Source organism: Sturnira hondurensis, unplaced genomic scaffold (genome assembly GCF_014824575.4).
Source record: "Sturnira hondurensis isolate 20B ecotype Veracruz unplaced genomic scaffold, ASM1482457v3 Scaffold0001304, whole genome shotgun sequence".
NCBI lineage: Eukaryota > Metazoa > Chordata > Mammalia > Chiroptera > Phyllostomidae > Sturnira > Sturnira hondurensis.
Genome location: NW_028073935.1, coordinates 8,468,429 through 8,491,152, shown reverse-complemented (window position 1 = coordinate 8,491,152; position 22,724 = coordinate 8,468,429). Strand labels below are relative to the sequence as shown.

The following is a 22,724-nucleotide window of genomic DNA, read 5'->3' as shown; positions in this document are numbered from 1 at the left end:
TAATATTTCAATTAAAACTAACAAATGAAACTTAGGGACTCTTATTTTAAGCCTTCAGCTCAAATCACCAGACACTTTGTCAACGTCTTTTGGAAAGGCCCCACGAAGGGTTCAGGTCTAGTGGATTTGGCCTTATGGGTGCCTCTCCATGCTGGGTCCTTTGAGTGTAGCCCCATCTGTGGTTTGAAAGCAGAACAGATAGGTTCCCTCTTCTCCTTCCCCTTGGTGGCCCCACAGCCAACACTCTGGCCCCTCTCATTTTCTCCCATACTCTGCTCACTATGCCACCTGCCCCTGGAACTTGGGGAAAATCAAAATAGTTACTTGTGGTGGCAACTTTGCCCACAAAGTCCCCCTGTCCACCACAGATGAAAGTGAAACTACCAAGACATGATCTGCTTGGGGAGGAGAGATGGCCAATCTCTCAGAGGAGAAGGGCCAAGAGCCCCTTCCTCAATGGGCTTTTATTGGCTTCGTTCGCACAAGAATACAGGTAAGGATCAAACAATAGATAGCATTCAAAGAACTATGAGGGCTTATTCTCAGTCAGGGTCAGATAGCTAATGAGCCATAAAACTTTGAGGAACCAACTTCTTGCTTGGACCCTTATCATTTAAATGGTAGCATTCTAAACAAAGCAGGTTTCACAGGATTTTACATATTCTTTCTTATGCCTGATGACCCCAGATCCCGCTCTTGCCAGCAAAGTGCTGCACCACCTTCCCCATCATAGGTTTTTGAGTTTAAGCGGATTAGAGCCAGGAAGCCTTATTATACATATTATGGGGGAGTGCACTGGTGGCAGCAGATCAGTGTGAAAGCAACTGTACCCACCCCCAGGCTTGGTGCTACTTATAAGGTAAAGGAAGGAGCAATGGCAGCAGGGAAGGAGCCCTGGCAGCATGGGAAAATGCTACAGGGTTGTAATAAATACAGGACCCTTGAGAAGGCTAGGACTAAAGATACAAGCTGTTTTCCTCACTCCTTAGGGCTACTGGCCAGGCAGCCATCTGTTCTCTGAGGTGCGGTGGGGGGCATGTCTTGAGCTACCCCACACTCCACCTTGACATTGTTCCTCCACCTCACAATCTTTTTTATCAGGTCTTCTTGAAGGGAGTCCCTGAGTGGTGAGAACATTGGTGCATCCATATGCCACAAATGCAGTATAGGCTACACCCTAAGAAGAGAAGAAGAAGGCAGAGGCCAACAAGGCCAAAGGGGACATGATGGCACCTGCTTCCCAAAGAATTCTACCAGGAAGTGAAGGGGTCCAAGGCCAAAACCAAGGTCTGTGTGTGATCTAATTACCTAATGCAGCCAGGGCCTGAGACATTTTATGGGAGTTATCAGGGATGTACACACAATGTTAATCAAGTAAGATGGCACAGGTTCCTCCCTGGGCCACCCTTAAGAGGTCTAAGGTCATGTGGTTCTGCAAAAACAACTTTTCTCATTTGTAAAACTTCCTCAGAGACTAGGGATGTAGCATTTCTAGTGTGGTTAAAAGCTAACACAGTATGATTTGCTAAAGTGGTTATGATGGTGTGCATGAGAATTGTTCCAGCTGAGGGTACGAATTTGGCAAAAGAGCAGAACCGCCAGTCCACTTATCTGACTTGGTGAGCCCAAAAGTAGTCCAAGTTCTGGGGGGTACCTGGGAAAGTGTCTATCACTCAACTCAGGATTTAGGAATTCCCCCAGGTATAGAATCCACTTCAGTTTAGGGCAGGTAGAACCACCCAAAGTGTCTGAAAGCTGAGAAGATTCCCCACAGAACAAGGTAAGCCCCCATTTGGAGTGAAACATTCTCTTTCCCCTAGGTGTCTTCTCCTGTCATGATGGTGATATGTTAGCAGAGGTCTCTGAGGGTCCAGCCCATTACCCAGGCAGTTTTATTGGTGGTTCCACTGTGACATATAATGCACAGTGGCACCAGCTGCTACAGATCTAACTGCAGGGCTGCCAACCACCCCAAGCCATCCCAAACTGTGTAGCTAAGCCACTGTTTGGTCTAGTTTATTTGTTCTTGTACAAATGCAAACACTGAGGCACAGGTGTGATTGTAGAGGGGATCAGAGTTGTTTCAGTTTGCAGTCAATTCCATTTGGTCTGGTTGGTGAGGTGGACCACTAGGGAAGTCCCACAAAGGCCACAGTCAGGAACTTTGTTCAGGGCAACCAGCATTCCCACCCATTGAAGGGAGGTGTTCCTTCCACAGAATCCGACCAAAAAGAAAACGAGAATTTGACAGAGAAGCCATGTAAATAAGGCCATAGTATACATTCTATGAAAACAGAAAGAACACAAATGTTAAAGAACACAACAAAGCAGTTTTTGAGTCTACAGGAATGTCAGATGAGAAGACTTCCAAATGCAAGACTTTTGCTGGGATGAAATTAAGCAGTGACAATCTTATAGATTGTTTTTATTTGTAGTTTAAATGTTTCTGGTGATATCATTGGGTGCTCAGGTAAATTCTGTGTGGTTCACATTGCATCAGTCTCATTCATAGTTGAGAAATAAAATTTTACAGATGATTCACTGAATTAAAGTCTAATTCATAACTGCTTTATAGAGTCTATTGAAATACAAATTTCCCCCTAAAATCACCCTCTTTTATTAGAGAAACAAATCAAAACCAATTCATCTATTGCATTAACTCCAGGTTTACTTTGGCCTAATTATTTGCATAAACACAACGGGAATGACAGTTGATCATGTAGGCTTTCTTAATCTACTTTTCTGGAACATTACAAGGAGTTCCTAGGTTGAGCTTTAATTAGCTACTCAGGGCTGGGAAACCAAACCACACAGCTGCCATCAGGCTTTGTCTGTAGTACCTACAGATTTGAGTGAGTCCCTCAAATTCTTGAGAATATCTTGAGGTCTTGCCATCTTTTAGGAAAGCAACCTTCATTCCTTAGCTGGAAAGACTGCCATAAACTATATGACCAAGCAAGATTCCAGGACATTTCTGAAATGGGCTTTTATAGCTTTGAAATTTAATCACAATCCTTTAGGTTTTTTGGTGGCATACAGAGTTCATGCATAACTAAATCATGATATTCCAGACAAAGACTTAGTTAACAAACCACAACTGGAAACTGGCTCTATGTTATCTGGTATGAAGCAATCACATTTTCATTGGGTTTTTGCAACAAAAATATTGCCACGAAAGGAATAATATGCACTCATTAAGAGTTTCCAAATTACAGAAGGGTTAAGCAGGGACATAAAATCAAATGCCTTAATATTGCTTATGAAAGTAAACTTTTCCCAATTGCTTTAAGAAACAGAAAGTCCTCTCATATCTGGAAAACAATTGCTTAAAAATTAGCAATATTTTTCTTTTTTTTATAGTTTGTTTCTTTTTTTTTACTTTATTTATCTTTAGAGGGGAAGGGAAGGAGAGAGGAAGAGAAACATCAATGTATGGTTGCTTCTAGTGCATCCCCTGCTGGGAACTGGCCCCTGCGGGGAACTGGCCTGCAAACCAGGCATGTGCCCTGACTGGGAACCGAACTGCGATCGTCCGGTTCGCAGGCCCACGCTCAATCCATTGAGCTACACCAGCCAGGGCAACAATATTTTTCAACAAAAAATATAAAAGTTACAATTGCTTTCAGTTTATTGTGTCCCATAATCAACTTTTGTCCATCTTGATCATCTTCAGGTAGCTCTATAAACCCAGTATTTCACAGAGCTTCCATAGTCTTAGCTCAGTTCTGAAATTCATTCTCAGAAACATGTAATTCAAAACAAGTTAGAGTCCTCTCCGTGAAACTCATCAAAGATATAATATAAGTTTGCAAATGCATAAGAGTTAAACAACGACTGTTTATAAATGACAAAACTTCAAATGACATGGTTACAGATTGGATAATAATGCAATTGACAAACAAATTTGCTTTCCTGTAACATTTTAAGATAACAACTAGGAATAAATAAGGAGATCCAAGATGGCAGAGGAATAAGTGGAAACTGTGCTAACCTCCTTTCAAGACCAATCTGAAATTACAATTAAATTGTAGAGAAATCATCCTGAACAACCAACTGAATGCTAGCTGGAAAAAAAGCCTTATAACCATGGATGGACAGAAGAAACAACTTCACCACAATGAGACTTGTAGGGAGTGCAGAGGAGGTGCAAGAGGGCTGGCTGTGCTCCCATGGGAGGCAGTTGAAGTTCAAGAGGGATATTTCAGCAGGTAGGGCATTTCCCCTGAGAAGTGTGGGGTCTAACCCCAAGGTGGGCTCCCCAGCCTACGGCACCAGACTTGGGAAAGCACCCAGATAACATTCAGCAGTGAAAAGCACTCGGGTTTCTGTCTACCAGGGAGAGATGCCTGGACACTCAGTGAGCCTCTTAAAAGGCCAACATACAAAACTTCATTTGTAGCCACTTATTCTGGGCTCCAGCAGAGGAAGGACAGAGTGGACTAGAGATAAATGAGGAAAGTCTGAGACTGGTGGCTCTGTGGAAAGAACTGAAGGAACAGTGACCAGGATCCCTGTGCTGAATTATTCCCCATACTGCAAAGAGCCATATTCCTCAGGCAGAGCTTTCTTCTCCATGGCATTGTTACAGAAGAAACTCAGTTCTTTTCACCAATGCAGTAAAGAATTACACACCAGCAAGTCTATTAGTGTGCAAGCAGGGTTTATTGGTGATCCATTCTCATGGAAGAAAACAGGCCTAGCTAAGGTGGGGGTGAAAGGCATAGGTTCAGGGCAAAGCAGGGTAAGAGCAACAAAAGCAAGGATAGCCAAATGCTGGGGTGGCAAGTGCAAGAGCAAGAGTGCAAGAGCCTTTGTTCTGAGGACTTATGTAGTTGGCAGGATGGGAGAGGATGAAGAAGTCACATATTTATTGGCAGGTAAAGGGGGTACTAGCTTTCTAGGATGAGGCGTGAATACTCCAAGATATTAGTGGGCTTCTTCCTTTAGGCACTATAGGCCCTTTGGGCCTTTCAGGTCTTGGAATGAAAGCAAGGTTTCAAAGGTTTTCTTTCCTAGATGATGGAAAAGATACACAGGATTTCAAGGAGTCCTGAGCCAGTGGGTGGGGCCTGTATCTCTCCTCCTCCTTGCCTTTATTTCTCATCTGGCCACTCATTCTACCATAACAGCAGCAGCCTGAAGGGAAGCAATACCCTTGCCCGCAAGAATTACTCAGCCCCACCCTGTGGAGTTTAAGGCAGGCTGCTGATCACAGCTTGAGGCTATATAATTGGCTAGTTTAAGTACTAAGGTGGATCCCTGGTAGGTCTATGAGACTTCAGCTGATGCTCACCAAAGACCAGTACTGATGAAATCCAGCCTTGGTGCATAGCCTGTTTTTTCTGCACAAAACAAGCCTAGCAGAGGAAGCCACGTGCTGAGGATTACTGATAGATCCAAACAGGTTAACCAGGGCCAGTCACAAGCAGAGTCTGGCAAAGGCCTACACCAGAGTCTTTGCAAATCTACCTAATACATAGAAACAAATTACAAAGAAGCAGCCAAAATGGAAAGACAAAGAAACAGACCCCAAATGAAAGAAGAAGAGAATTCTTCAGAAGAGCTAAATGAAATGGAGGCAAGCAACTTATGAGACAGGGAGTTTAGAGTAATGAATATACGGATACTCAACAATATGAAAAAAGACATAGAAACCAGCCCTGGCTGGTGTGACTTAGTGGATTGAGTGCTGGCCTGTGAACTAAAGGGTTGTTGATTCGATTCTCAGTCAGGGAAAATGCCTGGGTCACAGCCCAAGTCCCCAGTGGTGGTCACACAAGAGGCAACCGTACATTGATGTTTCTCTTCCTTCCCCTCTCTCTAAAAATAAATAAACAAAATCTTCTTTAAAAAGACATAGAAACCATAAAAGGATTAGTTGGAAATAAAGAATGCAATATCTGAAATAAATAATACACTGGAAGGAATACACAGTAGGTTTCATGAATCAGAGGATCGGCTTTGAAAGACAAGGTAGGAAAAAAAACATCCAACAGAGCAGCAAAAAGAAAAAAGAAGTAAAAAACTATATAATGAGGAGAGCTTAAGAAACATTCTGGACAACATGAAACATCACAATATCCACATCATGTGAATACCAGAAGGAGAAGAGAGCAGCAAGGGATTGAGAACTATTTGAAAAAATTATGACCAAAAACTTCCCTAATCTAGTGAAAGAAAAAGACACACATCCAGGAAGCTCAGAGAGTCCCAAACAAGTTGAATCCAAAGAGGCCTATACCAAGATACATCATAATTAAAATGTCAAGGCTTAAAGACAGGGAGAGAATTCTAAAAGGTGCAAAGAAAGGCAGGTAGTTAACATACATGGTAGCACCAAGTAGACTGTTATCGAATTACTTAACAGAAACATTTCAGGTCACAAGGGAGTAGCGTGAAATATTCAAGGTGATGAAAAGCAAGGACTTAAAACCAAGGCTATCATACCCAGCAAGACTATCATTTAACATCAAAGAAGAAATAAGAAGCTTCTCAGAGAAGAAAAGGCTAAAGAAGTTTATTAACACCTGACCAGCACTGCAGCAAATGTTAAGTTCTTGCTTGAAGGAAGGAGAAGAAGAAGGAGAAGAAGAAAGAGGAGGTAGAAGAGGAGAAGAAAACAGAGGAAAATAGTCTAACGATAAAATGGAACTAATATATATGTATCAAAAATCACCCTAAATGTAAATGGCTTAAAAACTCCAACCAAAAGACATAGGGTGGCTGAAAGGGTAAGAAAAAAAAAACATATATATGCTGCCTCCAAGAGACCCATCTCAGATCAAAAGATACACACAGACTAAATGTAAAGGAATAGAAAAAGATATTTCATACAAATAGAAAGGGAAAATAGGCTGGGGTAGCAGTACTTATGTCTGACAAAATAGACTTTAAAACCAAGGTTATAGTAATAGACAAAGATGAACATTACATAATGATAAACAGAATAATCCAATAAGAGGATATAACCCTGGTAAACATTTATGCCTGTAGCATAGGAGCACCTAAATATGTGAAGAAAATCATGATGGACACATATGGAGAAATCAAAAGAAATACAGTCATAGTTGAAGATTTTAACACTCCATTGACTTCAATGGATAGCTCTTCCAGACATAAAATCAAAGAGGAGACAACAACCTTAAACAAAACACTAGACAAAATGGGTTTAATTGATATCTTCAAGCATTTCACCCTAATGAAGCAGAATATACATACTTTACAAGTTCACATGGAATGTTTGCTAGGGTACACCATATGTTAGGACACAAAACAACCCTCAATAAAGTTAAGAAGATGGAAATCATATCAAGCATCATCTCTGACCACAATGCTATGAAATTAGAAATCAATCACAAGCACACTGAAAAACACACAAACACATGGAAGCTAAATAACATGTCATTCAACAATGAATGGATCAACAATGAGATCAAGGAAGAAATTAAAAGATGCTTTGAAACAAATGAAAATAATGACACAACAGTCAAAAACCTGTGGGACACTTGGAAAGCAATACTAAAAGAGAAAGGCATAGCCTTACAGGTATCTCAAAAAAAAAAAAACAAGAAAAAGCTCGAATAAACAATCTAACTTTACATTTAAAGAAACTAGAAAAAGAACATTGAACAAAGCAAAGTGAGTAGTAGGGTGGAAATAATAAAGATCAAAGCAGAAATAAATGAAATAAAGTCTAAACAATTAAATACAAAGATCAACAAAGGCTGGTGTGGCTCAATGGATTGAGTGCTGGCCTGTGATCCAAAGGGTTACCAGTTCAATACCCAGTCAGGACACATGCCTGGGTTGTGGACCAGGTCCCCAGTAGGGGGTGTGCAAGAGGCAACCACATGTTGATGTTTCTGTCCCTCTCTTTCTCCCTTCCTTCCCCTCTGTCTAAAAATAAATAAATAAAGCCTTTCAAAAAAAATCAATGTATCCAAGAGCTGGTTCTTTGAAAAAAATAGACAAAGTTGGCAAACCTTTAACCAAATTCATTAAAAAGAAGATGACCCAAATAAATAAAATTAGAAATGAAAGAACAGACAGAACAACTGACACCAAAGAAATACAAAGGATTGTAAGAAAATATTATGAAAAACTATATGCCAACTAACCAGACAACCTGGGCAAAATGGATAAACTCCTAGAAACATACAATCTTCCAAAACTAAATCAGGAAATATCAAGAGAATGAGAATAGACAGATTATACCTAGTGAAATTGAAGCAGTAATCAATAAACTCCTCAAAATCAAAAGCCCTGGACTGGATGGCTTCACAGTTAAATTTTACCAAACATTCCAAAAACAACTAACTCCTCTCCTTCTCAAACTTCTTCAAAAAATTCAAGAGGAGTGAGGCTCCACTGCTCATTTTTATAAGGCCAGCATTATTCTAATTCTAAAACCAGATAAAGACTCTACTGAAAAAATTATGTGCCAATATCCCTGATAAACCTAGACACTAAAATCCCCAACAAAATATTAGCAAACCGAATTCAGCACCCTTTCTGGGTGCACCAGAAAGGTCATATACCATGATGAAGTAGGATTTATTCTGTGAATGCAACTTTGGTACAACATTCACAAATCAATAAATGTGCTTCTCCACGTAAATGAAATGAATGATAAAAAACACATGATTGCATGCAGAAAAAGCATTTGAATGAATCCAGCACCCATTTATGATTTTTAAAAAACGCTCAGTGAAGTGAGATTAGAGGCAATATACCTAAACTTCATAAAGGCCATATATGACAAAGCCACTGTCAGCATTATACTCAATGGGCAAAAACTACAAGCATTCCCCTTAAGATCAAGGATGTCCACTTTTACCTCTCTTATTTAACAAAGTGCTGGAAATCCTAGCCACAGCAATCAGAAATAAAAGTCATCCAAATTGGAAAGGAGAGGTTAAACTGTCATTATTTTCAGATGACATAATACTGTACATACAGAACCCTAAAGATTCCACCAAGAAACTACTAGAACTGATAGATGAATTCAGCAAAGTAGCAGGATAGAAAATTAATATCCAGAAGTAAGTTGCATTTTATATGCCTTTCTATTAGTAAGTTAACAGAAAGGGAAATTAAGAATACAATCTCATTCACAATTTTCACCAAAAGAATAAAATACCTAGGAACAAACCTAACCAAGTACGTAAAAGACCTGTACTTGGAAAATTATAAGACACTGAAGAAAAAAATTGAAGAAGATACAAATAAGTGGAAGCACATACCATGTTCATGGATAGGATGAATTAACATCATTAAAATGTCAGTATTACTCAAAGCAATCTATAGATTCAACACAGCTCTTATTAAGATTCCAATGACACACAGAACAACCACAGATATTTCAGAACTTTGAACCACAAAAGGCCCTGTAGAGCAACAGTGATTCTGAAAATGAAGAACAAAGTTGGAGTAATTGCACTACCTAATATGAAGCTATACTATAAGGCCATAATAATCAAAGTAGCCTAGTATGGGCATAAAAACAGTCACATAGGTCAATGGAACACAATAGAGAGCCCAGAAATAAATGCACACCTTTATAATCAATTAATATTTGACAGAAGCAAGCCCATACAATGGACTAAAGAAAGTTTATTCAATAAGCACTGCTGGAAAACTGGACAAATTCATACAGACAAATGAAACTAGAGCACCTTCTTACACTATTTAAAAGAATACATTCAAAATAGATTAAGGACTTAATGTTAGACCTCAAACCATAAAAATCCTAGAAGAAAACATAGGCAGCAAAATCTTGGACATTGTTCATAGCAACATTTTATTGGATATATCTCTCCAGGCAAAGGAAACAAAAGAAAAATAAATGGTACTTCATCAAACTAAAAAGTTTTTGTGCAGCAAAGAAAATAAAAATACAGCACGAAGAATGGCAGAATACTTGGCAATACATCTGATAATGGGTTACTATCTAAAATTTATAAAGAATTTACAAAACTCAACACCAAAAAACCAAAAAACTCAATTTAAAAAATGGTCAAAGGACCTGAAAAGACACTTCTCCAAAGAGGACAGATAGCCAATAGACATGAAAATATGCTAAGCATCACTAATCATCAGAAAATGCAAATTAAAATCACAATGAGATATCTCACACCTTTAAGAATGGTTATCATCAATAAATCAACAAACAACAAGTGCTGGTGAGGATGTGGAGAAAGGCGAACCCCTTTGCACTGTTGGTTGGAATGCAAATTATTGCAACGTAGAAAGCGGTATGGAGATACCTCAAAAAATAAAAATTGATCTGCATTTCAACCCAGCTATCCCACTTCTGGGAATATATCTGAAGGAACACAAAACATTAATTTGAAAGAACATAAGCACCCCTGGGTTCATTGCAGCATTATCTACAATTGCCAAGAAATGGAAGCAACCCAAGTATCAATCAGTAGATGAATGAATAAAACAACTATGGGACATTTACACAATGGAATGCTACTTGACTGTATAAAAGAAGAAAATTTTAGCCTTTGCAACAGTATGGATGGACCTAGAGAACATTATCCTAAGTGAAATTAGTCAGTCAGAAAAAGAAATACCATATAATTTCACTCATATGTGGAATTTAATGAACAAACTGAGCCTACAAGGAAAATAGGCACAAACTCACAGATGGAGAGCAAGATGACAGCTAGGTTGTTGCAGGTGAGACTAGGGGGTGGAAAGATGGAGCAAAAAGAAAAAGGACTCATGGACATGGGCAACAGTGTGGTGATTGCTGGGTGGAAGGATATATAAGGGATCTAAATTGTAATGGAAAAAATACGATAAAGATTAAATCAAAAGAAAAGAAATAAAATCTTTAAAATATATAAATGCATAAATTTCAAAAAGATAGCTAAGATTACAAATATAAGTATATTGATACATAATCTCTAGAACTTTAGTAATAAAAATATGTGTATACAAATAGAACATACTTATTATTTCTTTACTTGACAAAGCTTCACATGGACTTTAAGCATATTAAATAGGCCCAATTAGTTCAAAAACTTCTCTTTTTCAACAAGAACAAATCATTGAGGTACTCCAGAGGCCCATTGGAATAATTCAAAGTCATTTCTCAGTTAAAAAGTCTCTTAAACTTTGAACTTTTGGAAGGGTGTCAAAAAATCTTAACCAAATGAGTATAACATAAACTTTCTAATAACACATTTTTATGGTAATAACTTCAAAAGATACTAATTAAACTTAAAACTGATTTGAACATCAAATAATTTGTCCAGAGCACAAGATCCTGCTTAAATTATATTAGTTTACTTTCTTTAGGCTGATAAAATATTACAACCTAGTTATGCCATCACATGTAATACATAGTCAAACGCATGTCACACAAAAGCCATATAGATAAAGACTGAGCACATAAGGACTACATACATAATTTCAATTACTAATTTTTGGCAGAGAAAGCACGAGATTTTCTCACTTGCTTGTCTTTTTGCTTCTTCCCTCTGTACAATCCTTCAAGTTGCACAGACCCTCTGCAATTTTCCTAGTATCTTTTAGTCTGCCCTTCTTTTTTTTTTTCAATTTTTTTATTTAATTATTTTTCAAGTACAGTTTTCTGTCTATTACTCCCATCCCGTCCCACCCCCCATCCTCCCCCCTCCCTCCCATTTCCACCCTTCTCAGTTGTTGTCCATGTATCCTTTATATAGGTTCCTCTAAATCCCTCCCTTATTTCCCCTGAAATTCCCTCCCCTCTCCCCTCTGGTCACTGTCAGCCTGTTCTCTATTTCAGTGTCTTTGGTTATATTATAGTCTGCCCTTCTAATGCAACCAGAAACTAGAATAATTAACTTTTAATTCTATTTCCTTCATAATATATTGTCATAATTTATACATTTTATTACCAAAGCCATATTCTTTCCTAACTTAATTAGAATTTTTAGTTTTTAACAATTAAAAGTAATCAGTATTTTTAGATAATTCATGAATATGTTTCATAACCTTCAGAAACTTTTTTCCCCTTTGCAAATATACTCGCATTTTTATACTTGGTGATACTACATTCCTTTAGTGTGCTCAAAATATATCCAGTGACCTTGACAACTTTTGCAGAGGCTGGCGAAGATTTGGGGGAAATACCTGCCCTGGCCTTATTCCCAGACTGCAGCTCCTGGGCCTCCAGGAAGGGAATTCAGAGTTTAAAAGACATTTTATTTCTTTTCTTCCAGAGTTTTACTGTCTGAGAGAGGAGTGAGATCTTTTCCACTCTTTAAACCATCATTTTTTAATCTTTTCTTAGTAGAATCCTTATGATTTAATAATATAAGAGCTTGCACATTAAAGATCTTACCCCACTTAACTAGACCATTAGCAACACAATTCTAATTAATCTAAAATGCAATGTAAGCCACTCCTTTCAAAATAGAAACAAGAACAAAATTTAAAACAATGGCAACATTTCAAGAAGTGAGTGGGACTAGCCTTAGAATATTTTTCTTTTTCTTTCTAATTTGAACTCGCCTTCTAACTGCCTTACTTTCATTTTGGCAGCATATTCCTTTTCCCTGCATAGGTCCTCTGACCCCTTTGAAAGTTCTACAAGGCCAGCAGAAGCATTGAAGGCATCCTTTCAATACTGGTGCACCACCCCGGGATTACCTCTGCTATTCTCAGGATTACCCCCTCTATTCCTGGGATTCCCCCTGGGGCTCCCCTACCTGACATGTTGTCATACACAGTAAACTCAGCAGGGGTATTTTCTGGAATGTTTTGTTCATGACACTAATTGTAACACAGGAGCACCACACCAGGGAGCTACTTACGTGTTCATGACATTCTAATAAAACCACCCAGAGGACCAGCAGATGTTGGCATGCTGTTTATTACTCACGTTACAGTACAGTGAACTACCCTTGGCTGCAGATTAGTGTGAAAGTGGCTGCAGTGCACCCTCAGCTTTGGTGCTACTTTACTTATAGGGTAAATGAGGGAACAGTGGCGGCAGGGAGGTAGCCCCAGCAGTATGTGAAAGTGCTACGGGGGTGATTAACAAGGGTCCTTGAGGAGGTTGGGACTCCACACACAGGCTCTTTTCCTCACTCGTGGCTTCTGGCCAAGCAGCCACCTGTTCTTTGGTGGAGGAGCCATACCTTGAGCCACCCCACAGCAGGGAGCTAGGAGCCAGCTATATGGCTGCCTCTCTAGAACACAGACAGCTACCAAAGCCTCACCTCCTTGCACAAAGAGCTTGTGCTGAAATCCATGGACTGTCAGCCACAGACCTCTCCTGTTGTGTGACATGGGCCACCCAAAAACTAGCACTATGCTTCCCAGGGGGCTGGTGGGGCCTATGTCCCTAGTCACTGCAACCAGATAAGGAGGAGGGAGCACTGTCGACTGGCAGCACCACAGAGCACCCTTTGGCAGCAGAGCAACCTGGAAGAGGGAAGTAGCCGAAGTCAGAGAGACCTCTACCTATACACGTAAAAAGGTGACTCTGAAGGCCTCATTTCTACAAAGGCTTCCCACAGTCTCCTTGCCTCAACCCCTTCCTGCAGATTGGGGATGGCCAGTACCTAAGGTATGAATGGCTCTGTAGTTTAAAGTTGCCTTCCCAGAAAGAAGCCACTTTAGGGGAAAGGCAGCATTTCCTCATTCAAGAGTGATCAGATGGAGCCAAGGGATGGCCCAGCTGGACCAAAGAACATGAAGCCACCTGAACCCCATGTAGTGACCCTCCAAATTCCCAAGGTGATAATGAGCACAGAGCATGACCTTGTTGCTGCTGTTGTTCATGTCTGAGGTCTAGAGGGAGCCATGATTACAAATGTCTACCAAGGCACAACCACCCCTCAGAGAATGGAAGCCATCCCAGAAGGCAAGCTACCCACAAGGAAACTAGACCGACCCAAAGGACTGGGCCTTAAAAATGCAGGAAGTGGCCTAAACTTTGTATAATTGTGTGTTCAATGTTATCTAAAGGTCTAATAGGACAGGGACCTTGTCTGTCTGTCACTGTTCCCAGAGCCTATAGGACTCTTATAGGACTACTTATAGGACAGTAGCATCTCTGCAAACTGCTTAATGAATCAACCAACAGACAACAGCAAAGGGATCACAGTGTCTAGTGCACAGTTCTCTAAGGGGTGATGCTAAAGCCATCATTGGTTCCTTCGGTAAGGTCAGAATGTAAGCAGGGAGAGACCCAGGGGAAAAAATCCCTGCATGGGTCTGCAAGGAGGGGTTAACCAGGTCTGCAAGTGAGATGCTATAAGGAGATTGTCTAGCTCAAAATTTACAAACTTTCCTGTGTTCACAGAGCACCAAGGGACCTGATTAGAATGCAGAGTCTGATGGAGCAGGTCAGAAGGGACTGAGAGTTAGCATTTTTCACAAGCTCCCACATGATACTGAGGCTGCTGGATCCCAGACCCCACTTAGGGCAGCAAGGCTGCATAGCTCATGTTCTTTGATTTTACCTTTATTTTAGCCTTGTTTAAATATCCAGCCCAACTCTAGACTTGGAAAGAAAAGGTCAAGTCCACTTGGCTGGTGTGAAAGGAAAGCCATTTGACCCCCTTTCTACTCTCACTTCTTCTGAAGTCACAGGCTCAGCAGTAGCTACAAAGGACAGAGCAAGCAATAGCCTCTTACTTCCACTTGACAGTGGTTCCTCTCACATCACATGCATTATATCTAGTCCCCAAGGCAAGGGTACTGCTCATAATTCTCACACACCTATACTCAAGATCCCTCTACTCTTCCTGAGGTCTTCTCTATGGATTAGAAATATCACACAGAGCTTCCGAGAAGATCTTCAGCAAGGCACGAGGTCATCTCCTGGAGGCTGCTATGGGCTGTGGTTAAGTCTGGGTGCCAGCAACAGGATTCATGCCCAAAGCTGACACACTCTGTTTGGGAAAGAAGCCATGTGACTGTCCTGAGCTGCTTCATGGAATGTGGCAGTCTCACTATCTAACTGACCTTCCTAGGAACCCATGCAAAACAAAGTATGTTGAAAACTGTCACATGCTCTTAAAGAAGAGCCTTATTGTTCTTTCTAAGCGGCTCATGAAGATGGCAGTGACTCCCAGTTATCTTAGCTAAGAAAGTCAACCCTCTCCCACAATCCAAGTTGTTGCTATATGATAGCCACTGTGACTTGTTTGCTAGGAATACTTTCACTTGTTACTATTAGACTGTTTTCAAGTCTACCAAGCCCTGTCACACTGCAGTCACAGCAATTACTCAATTGGGGAGGGGCTGCATTATCCTGTTTTTATAGAAAAGAATGCACACTACCCCTGGAGAGAGTTGTGGGACCACCAATTAAGAAAACCTCCTGAAATCCACCCCCAAGGGACTCCACAGTCCCTGCCTACCTTTTCCTACCCTTTGAATAAAAAGCTGTGTCTACATCCCAGGTGACCTAGGGCTCATTCATTTACATAAGTTTTAGGAGTGCCTACAGTGGTGAAGATTCAATTAATTAACACAGGCTAAAGTGCCTGGGAAGTACTGATCCAGCAAGAAATGTAAGTGAGGAGAAGGATGGGCACTGGCACAGCTGAAAAATGAAGCTGAGGAGATTAGGGAATGAGGCCATGGGCTCAGGGAAAAACGGACCACTGGTGTGCTTTTGGCAAGACCCTAGGAAACAGTTCAGCACAGCATGTCTGTGGAGTCCATGGCCTGCTTTCCATATCTGGGACTCAATGCCAGAGGTGCAGTGATGGGGGCTGGGGTATGGGTCTGGAATACATGTGCCTCTAAGAGCTTCTGGGGTGGTGTTGGGGGTGCTGTAGCCCTGCAAGTTCCCATGGCCCCTCTACTCACACCATACTTTGCATAGAACTGAAAGCAGCAGCCTCACTTTCTCTCTTCTCTAGATGAGCTGTGGAGGACCAGCTTACTTCCAAATAAGCAAGTCTTTTCTTTACCCCTTGGTTAGTTGTTTTAGATACAATTTAGCTGGATGTTAAAGTATGGTACCATTTTTTTACTTTTTTACCTTGAAATAGTGTTAAACTTACAGAAAAATTTCAAGTATTTGTTATTATTTTGCCAAATGTGGTATCTTTTGGCCACCAATTTCCTTCTCATGAGCCCAGAAGGATGTGCTTCCATCAGCTTAAATCCTGGTTTTCTCATGAGTTATGGAAAGGCTCTGCTCAGAGCCTGTGATCCAGTGTCAGACAACCTGGTGTGCTACTGTAAGGAGAAAATAAAGTGCATGAGTACTGGGACACCCCTGTTTCTCTCTTCCCCTCCTTAGGCCTAGACCAAGGCCTCTGTTTCATAAATGAGTGGGTCTTTATCCAGAATGAGAGGAAGGGATAGGTCCTGTGGCTTCACAGGCAACTCATTAGAACCTAAGTCGCCTGGGTACTATGACAGCCAGGTCTCTCCCTTATACACATCTTTCTCCCAAGCTCAACTTGTACAGGCTACCTTCTCTTGGAGATTCTCCATGCCCCTGAGTATGTCCACTGTCTCCAACACCACCTACCTGTCTCTGTTTTCTGTTCAATAGCAGCCTCAGATGTATCCAACAGCCTTATGGAGACTTGAGCCAACTTCTGTGCTCTGTCATCCCTGACACTATCACCTCCTAATAGGTTTCCACATACTTTCTTCCCTGTGCAGTGGTTTTCAGATTACAAATCATGTCCCAATAATGAGTCATGATATCAATTTCATGTGCTGCAACTACCACCATTTTTAATGGAATAAAAATAAAAGAACAGAATAGGCCATAGTACATTTCATGCAGTAAGTATAAATGTTGTTTCATTTAAGTTTTATTTTGATTATTTTGGCAATACATGTGTGTTGAGTCACATTGTGATATTTATTTCCTCTGTGTGTCTCCTCTTCTTTCACTGCAGTAGAAACTTGTCCCTGCCCCTCTTTGCTCCTACATGCAGCTTTTGCACAAGACTCATTGCAATCTCTCAGCTTTGTCTGGCCTTATGCTTAGCCCTCCAGTATGGCCCACACCCCGCTGTCCCACACACCTGACCACCTTATACATCCAGCCCCCAAACTGTAGGTGACCATCTGGCTCCCCTCAGTTTCCAACCACTCAGATCTGGGCCTCCTTCTTGTGAGCTCCATGCCAGCCCAGAAGTGGGCTAGACTGGAGATGCTTCATATTTTTTAACAAATGTAAGCAAAACACTGCAGTTGCTATAGCCCAATTCCAGGCCTCTAAAGTTAACAAACCACAAGATGGACACCCCCGTGAACTACCACAAGTCTTTTTTTGTGCCCAGTGCCCATCTTACCTCAGAGCAAGTTTTGTCATATACTTATCTGTGCTGTTGACCTGAGGCTGATCAAGATTTCTTGATGGTATGCCCAACTTCATATTTTAGACCCGAGTATTTTTTCAACTTGTTCCTGATTGATTCTTGCTTCCCATGGCTTGTGAGAGAAGCTTTACATGTTAGGAAATGCAGAAGCCTTACACATTTGGAAGAAAACTTTGTTTTGCGTTTCTTTCCCAGTTCTAGAGTTAGAAAGGGTTGCAGAGGGTAGAGGAAAGGGGGTGGCAGGAGGACAGGGCCTTGGTAGTGCTTAGCTCAGGCAAATCTGCATGGTGTCTACAGTACCACTGAAAGCACCAGAGGACTTGGAACCCAACACCAATGGCTGTTCCCAGAGCACCATTCCCAGCCCAATATTCAGAGATCAGACTGCCTGGTGTTGGCCAAAGACTTGCCATTACAGAATGTTGTTGCAGGAAAACCTCATGCTAGACTGGGACTGAGAAGGTGGTAACAGAGGAGAGGCCAGGTTTTAGTTGGGGAATCCTCCTGTCTCCCTTTCTCTTCTGAGGTGGGCATTCTTGTTATGCTCATTTTACTGAGCCACCAAAAGGTGTGACATAACTTGCCCAAGCAAAATGTCATTCATTCAGCTCTTGCTTTTTTTAGTGTTTTTTAAATATATTTTATTGATTATGCCATTACAGTTGTCCCATTCCCCCCCTTCACTCCCCTCCACCCTGCACACCCCTCCCCCACTATTCCCCCTCTTTCATTCATGTCCATGTGTCACAAGTTCTTTAGATTCTGTGTTTCCCATAGTATTCCTGCCCTCCCCCCTGTCTATTTTCTACCTACTGTCTATACTGCTTATTCTCTGTACCTTCTCCCCACCTCCTCCTCCCATTCCCCTGTTGCTAACCCTCCATGTGATCTCCATTTCTATGTTTCCACTACTGATCTAACTGTCCTCTTAGTTTGCTTTTGTTTTAGGTGTGGTTGTTAATAACTGTGAGTTTGCTGTCCTTTCACTGTTCATATTTTTTATCTTCTTAGATAAGTTCCTTTAACATTTTATATAATAAGGGCTTGGTGATGATGAACTCCTTGAATTTGACCTCATCTGAGATGCACTTTATATGCCCTTCCATTCTAAATGAAAGCTTTGCTGGATAGAGCAATCTTGGCTGTAAGTCTTTGGATTTCATGACTTGGAATACTTCTTTCCAGCCCCTTCTTGCCTGGAAGGTCTCTTTTGAGAAATCCACTGACAGTCTGATGGGAACTCCTTTGTAGGTGACTGTCCCTTTATCTCTTGCTGCTTCTAGAATTCTCTCCTTCATTTTAATCCTGGCTAATGTAATGATGATGTGCCTTCATGTGTTCCTTCTTGGGTCCAACTTCTTTGGGACTCTCTGAGCTTCCTGGATTTCCTGGAAGTCTGTTTCCTTTGCCAGACTGGGGAAGTTCTCCTTTATTATTTGTTCAAGTAAGTTTTCCACTCGTGGCTGTTTCTCTTCCCCTTCTGGTACCCCTATAATTAGGATGTTGGAATGTTTAAAGATGTCCTGGAGGTTCCTAAGCCTCTCCTCATTATTTTGAATTCTTGTTTCTTCATTCTTTTCTGTTTGGTTGTTTCTTTCTTCCTTCTGGTCCACTCCCTTGGTCTGAATCCCAGTTTCCTTTCCATCACTATTGGTTTCCTGTGCATTTCCCTTCATTTCAATCAGTTTAGCCTTCATATGTTCCTCTAATTTTTGACTAAAATCAAGCAGTTTTGTGAGCATCCTGATCACCAGTATTTTGAACTGTGCATCTGAAAGGTTGGCTATTTCTTGGTCACTTAGAATTATAGGCTCTGGGGTTTTGAGCTGTTCTTGAGTCATAATGTTTGGTCTGTTCACACCTGTTATGTATGAAGGGCGGAGCCTTAGGTGTTCACCAGGGCGGAGCGATCCAGTCACTGGGTTGCGACGCTGTATGTGGGGGCTGGGTCGAGAGGGAAAAAAATGGTGCTTTGCTCCACTCCACTCTCTCTCAGATTTCTGTCCCCTCTGTGGCTTCCCACAAGCAAATTGGGCCCCTCTGGTGCTGGCTCCTGGGTGTGTGGGCCCATGTACTCTCCAGGACCATGTGGGTTTCTCCAACCAACTCTCTGTGAGCCTGGGAGCCTCTCCCAGCCCCTCAACCCCAAGACAGTCTTTCCAGTTGGTGCTTTCAGGCTGTAATTCCTGTTACTGGGGCCCTAGCCTTAGCAGTATGTCTCACTGTTCACTCCTTCGCCTGGTTTATCTGCGTGCAAATGTGTGACTGCAGTCAGCCAGCCACCTTGCACCCTCACTGGGTCCTCCCGTCACCACCCCACGCCTGGGATCCAACAACCACCTCCGTCTCAACTCCTGGGTTGGTCAGATCGAATGATCTTTCCAGCCTAACCCACTCTGTCACTGACTCCGCCCCTGCTACCGGTCTGGCTGAGTGGCTCATTGTTGTCAGACATCCGTACAGTTCAATTTTCACTGTTTTGGCTGCATTTTTGTTTCTAAAACTTCGCTGCCTTTAAATTTAGTTGTGGGAGGGGGCACAGTGTTTCCACCTACGCCTCCATCTTGGCCAGAAGTTCTCAACTCTTGCTTTTAATCTATATAATTTTGTTCCCTATTTGGTTAACAGCAGGTCTGGGATTCCCTGGCTGAGATCAAAGGATAGCACAGAAACAAAACACACCAGTCATTCCAGTAGCATATATCTCTCTAAATGGGCCTATAGTTCAAACCCATTCTCCACTAACCCTGATGTAGAGCTCACATACAGTAGTGAGAATCAAGTTGGGGCAATGCCCGGGTAGAGCTCAGAGTTCCAATAGTCATAAGCTGTTGTTTTGTATTGTTGTGTCATTATTTTAGGTGGAAATAGTGTTGAGAAAATAATGGCCACAAAGCAGAGAAGTAAAGAGTCAGTGGGAGGAAGGAGAAGCAGTCAACTAGGACAGGGTGGTCAGAGCTTAGTGATAGGCTTTCTATGTTGACATGACAGCAGCCACAGTCACAAAACCATAAGAGGTACTATGGCACTGTGTTTACAGGTGGTGGCTGGATTCATATGCAGACCATGCTGCTGGCCACAGATCCCTGAACTAGACTATTAACCAATCAGCCAATTCCACAAAGTTAGCAGTAGCCTTGTGTATTAGATTATGGGAAGAGAGTTTTTGATCCCCCCGACACCCATTTCCCCTATACCTTCACAGTTAGGGAAGGCACAGAACTCATGTCAGGATGCAGAGCACCTGCTCAGCTCCTCCCACTCTGATCTCTGCAGCTGGTGGGCATCAACCTTGCACTGCACTGCCCTACCCTACCCTGCCCTGCATAGGGGTTTGGGGATTTACAAAGCCAAACAATGAGAAGGGGATGACCCATCAGCTTACTGGACTCCTTCCAGAGGAATAGCTGTATTCTTTGAAGGCCTATCAGATCTCAGAAATGAAATCCTAAAGAGAGGGCGCCCTCAGCTTCCTTCCCTGACCTGACTTGCCTTCTTGGAGAATTGGTAATAATAATAACAGTGCATCCAAGCTACAAACTTTTGTTTGGCTTTGCATATTTATTTGTTTTTCTTTCCTGTCTCCTTCCATTAGCCTGGGAACATCTTTTAAAAAACCTTGCAATGAGTGCTCCTAGTTGACATTGCAGCCAGCCCTTCTCCATGTTTATAAGGAATCCCTCCCAAGGTCAGCTATAATTAGAAGTCAATTAAGTTAGAACCCCATGTTGTGTTCTTGGAAGTCCTTCAAGCATCAGCTTGCCTTGGGAGAGCCTCTGGCCTGACTCAGTGGAAACCTGTCTCCTAAAGGAAAGGCCTAAAGGAAAGGCCAAGTTGTCAGTGAGTTCCCTCAGAGTGCAAGGGAACATGGACTCTAAATTCCCTGTTGGCCTTTGTTTGCACCCTACACTACCCACCTAGCAAGACTGCAGGTCAGGCCTCCCTCAGCTTCCCACTCTACCTACCCCAGCTTGCTCACTGCTAGAAGGAGTGTGTGCAGGATTTCACCATGGTGGGGCTGGGTGCTCAAATTTCACCTTCATCCATTTAGTGTCTTTCAAAAGACACTAAATGGTATCTTAGCTAGTGTGGCTCAGGGGATCAAGTGCTGGCCTGTGAATCAAAATGTTGCTGAGTCAATTCCCAACCAGGACACATACATGCCTGGGTTGCGTGCAGGCCAAGTCCCCAGTATGGGGCATGTGAGAGGCAACCACACACTGATGTTTCTCTCCCTCCCTCTATCCCTTCCTTCCCCTCTGTCTAAAAATAAATAAATAGATAAAATCTAAATGCAGTGCTGAACTGCAAGACAGTATGCTGGAAAGTGCTAAAGGGAAATTTTGTATCTCTTCAAGACATTCCTGAAACCTCACCTCTTCTCAAAGGCCACCTGATGTTACTCATTAGGTGAGAGACTATAGTCCAAGGTAACAGCGCCAATAGGGTAAAGATCCTGGAAAAGATCCAGACCACCTGGGACATCCTTCCCCTGCCCATCCCCTGAACAGAGATGTACTTCTTCCCCCGCAAAACGCCTTTATTGTTCTTTTTTCCTGATCATATAGTTTATACGTACTCTTCTAAATCTTTCTGATGTTAGAAACTGTACAGAAAGGGAAATTTTCCTCAAAACTTCCCTCAGTCCTTATTCACCACCACAATCTCATTGCTGCCAAAAAAATTTTGTTGAAAATGCAGTGGATGTCACCCCAGACCTGCTTCTGTGTATGCAGAAACTTCTACAAATGCAAATGTGGACAGTCTGTGTGATTTCTTCCTGTCTTGACCCTGGACAGTGTTCCAGGTTTTTTGTTAGTTGTAATGATAAGTAAACAGGATAGCTAAAGTTTGATTTTACTAAGTCTCTTCTTAGGGAAGTATGGGTGCTTGTTGCTTCTGCAGGCAGCGGGGGTGAGGAGATGGAAGTGAGGAGTTGGACAGGCATGCTGGAGTTGAGGGGAGCGAAAGCCACATGCTCCCTGGAAGGGAGACTGAAGCTGAGAGGCAGGTGAACTTAAAGCTCTTCAAATTTGTCTTTCCCTGACCTCTTGCTATACATTTATGTAAGGTGCTTCTGCTAAATATGTATTCTTTACTCCCACCAAATCTTACTGAGCAAGGTGCTAAGTCCTAGAGGAGTGGGTGAATTAGAAAAGAAGATTTACCATGTCTATTCACTCAAGGAGTTTACTTGTCCTCAGCACCAGCTCCACCCAGCCACCAACTTCAGAGGCCCCTGATTTTCTTACTCCTGCCCTTTCCCCAACTGCTGACTTGCACTGTCCTCCCTCTTTCTCAAATTTAACTTCCTATTTCCAATAAATAATCTTTTGGCTGCTTTTCTCCCTAATCCCTTTAGGATATTGTATTGTAAAGACAAAGTTCAGGTTTTTTCCCCTTAAACAAACAAACAAAAAG

General features: G+C 41.8%; 1 protein-coding gene across 1 annotated transcript in view; it reads left to right on the top strand.

Moving 5' to 3' along the window:
• The first annotated feature begins 1,166 nt into the window (after window positions 1–1,166).
• The window catches only part of EDAR (ectodysplasin A receptor), a 67,364-nt gene continuing 45,806 nt past the window's right edge, over window positions 1,167–22,724 (top strand). Inside the window, exon 1 of the mRNA XM_037070712.1 lies at window positions 1,167–1,287. The gene's annotated coding sequence lies outside the window, so the exon portion shown is untranslated. The remainder of the gene's footprint in view (window positions 1,288–22,724) is intronic.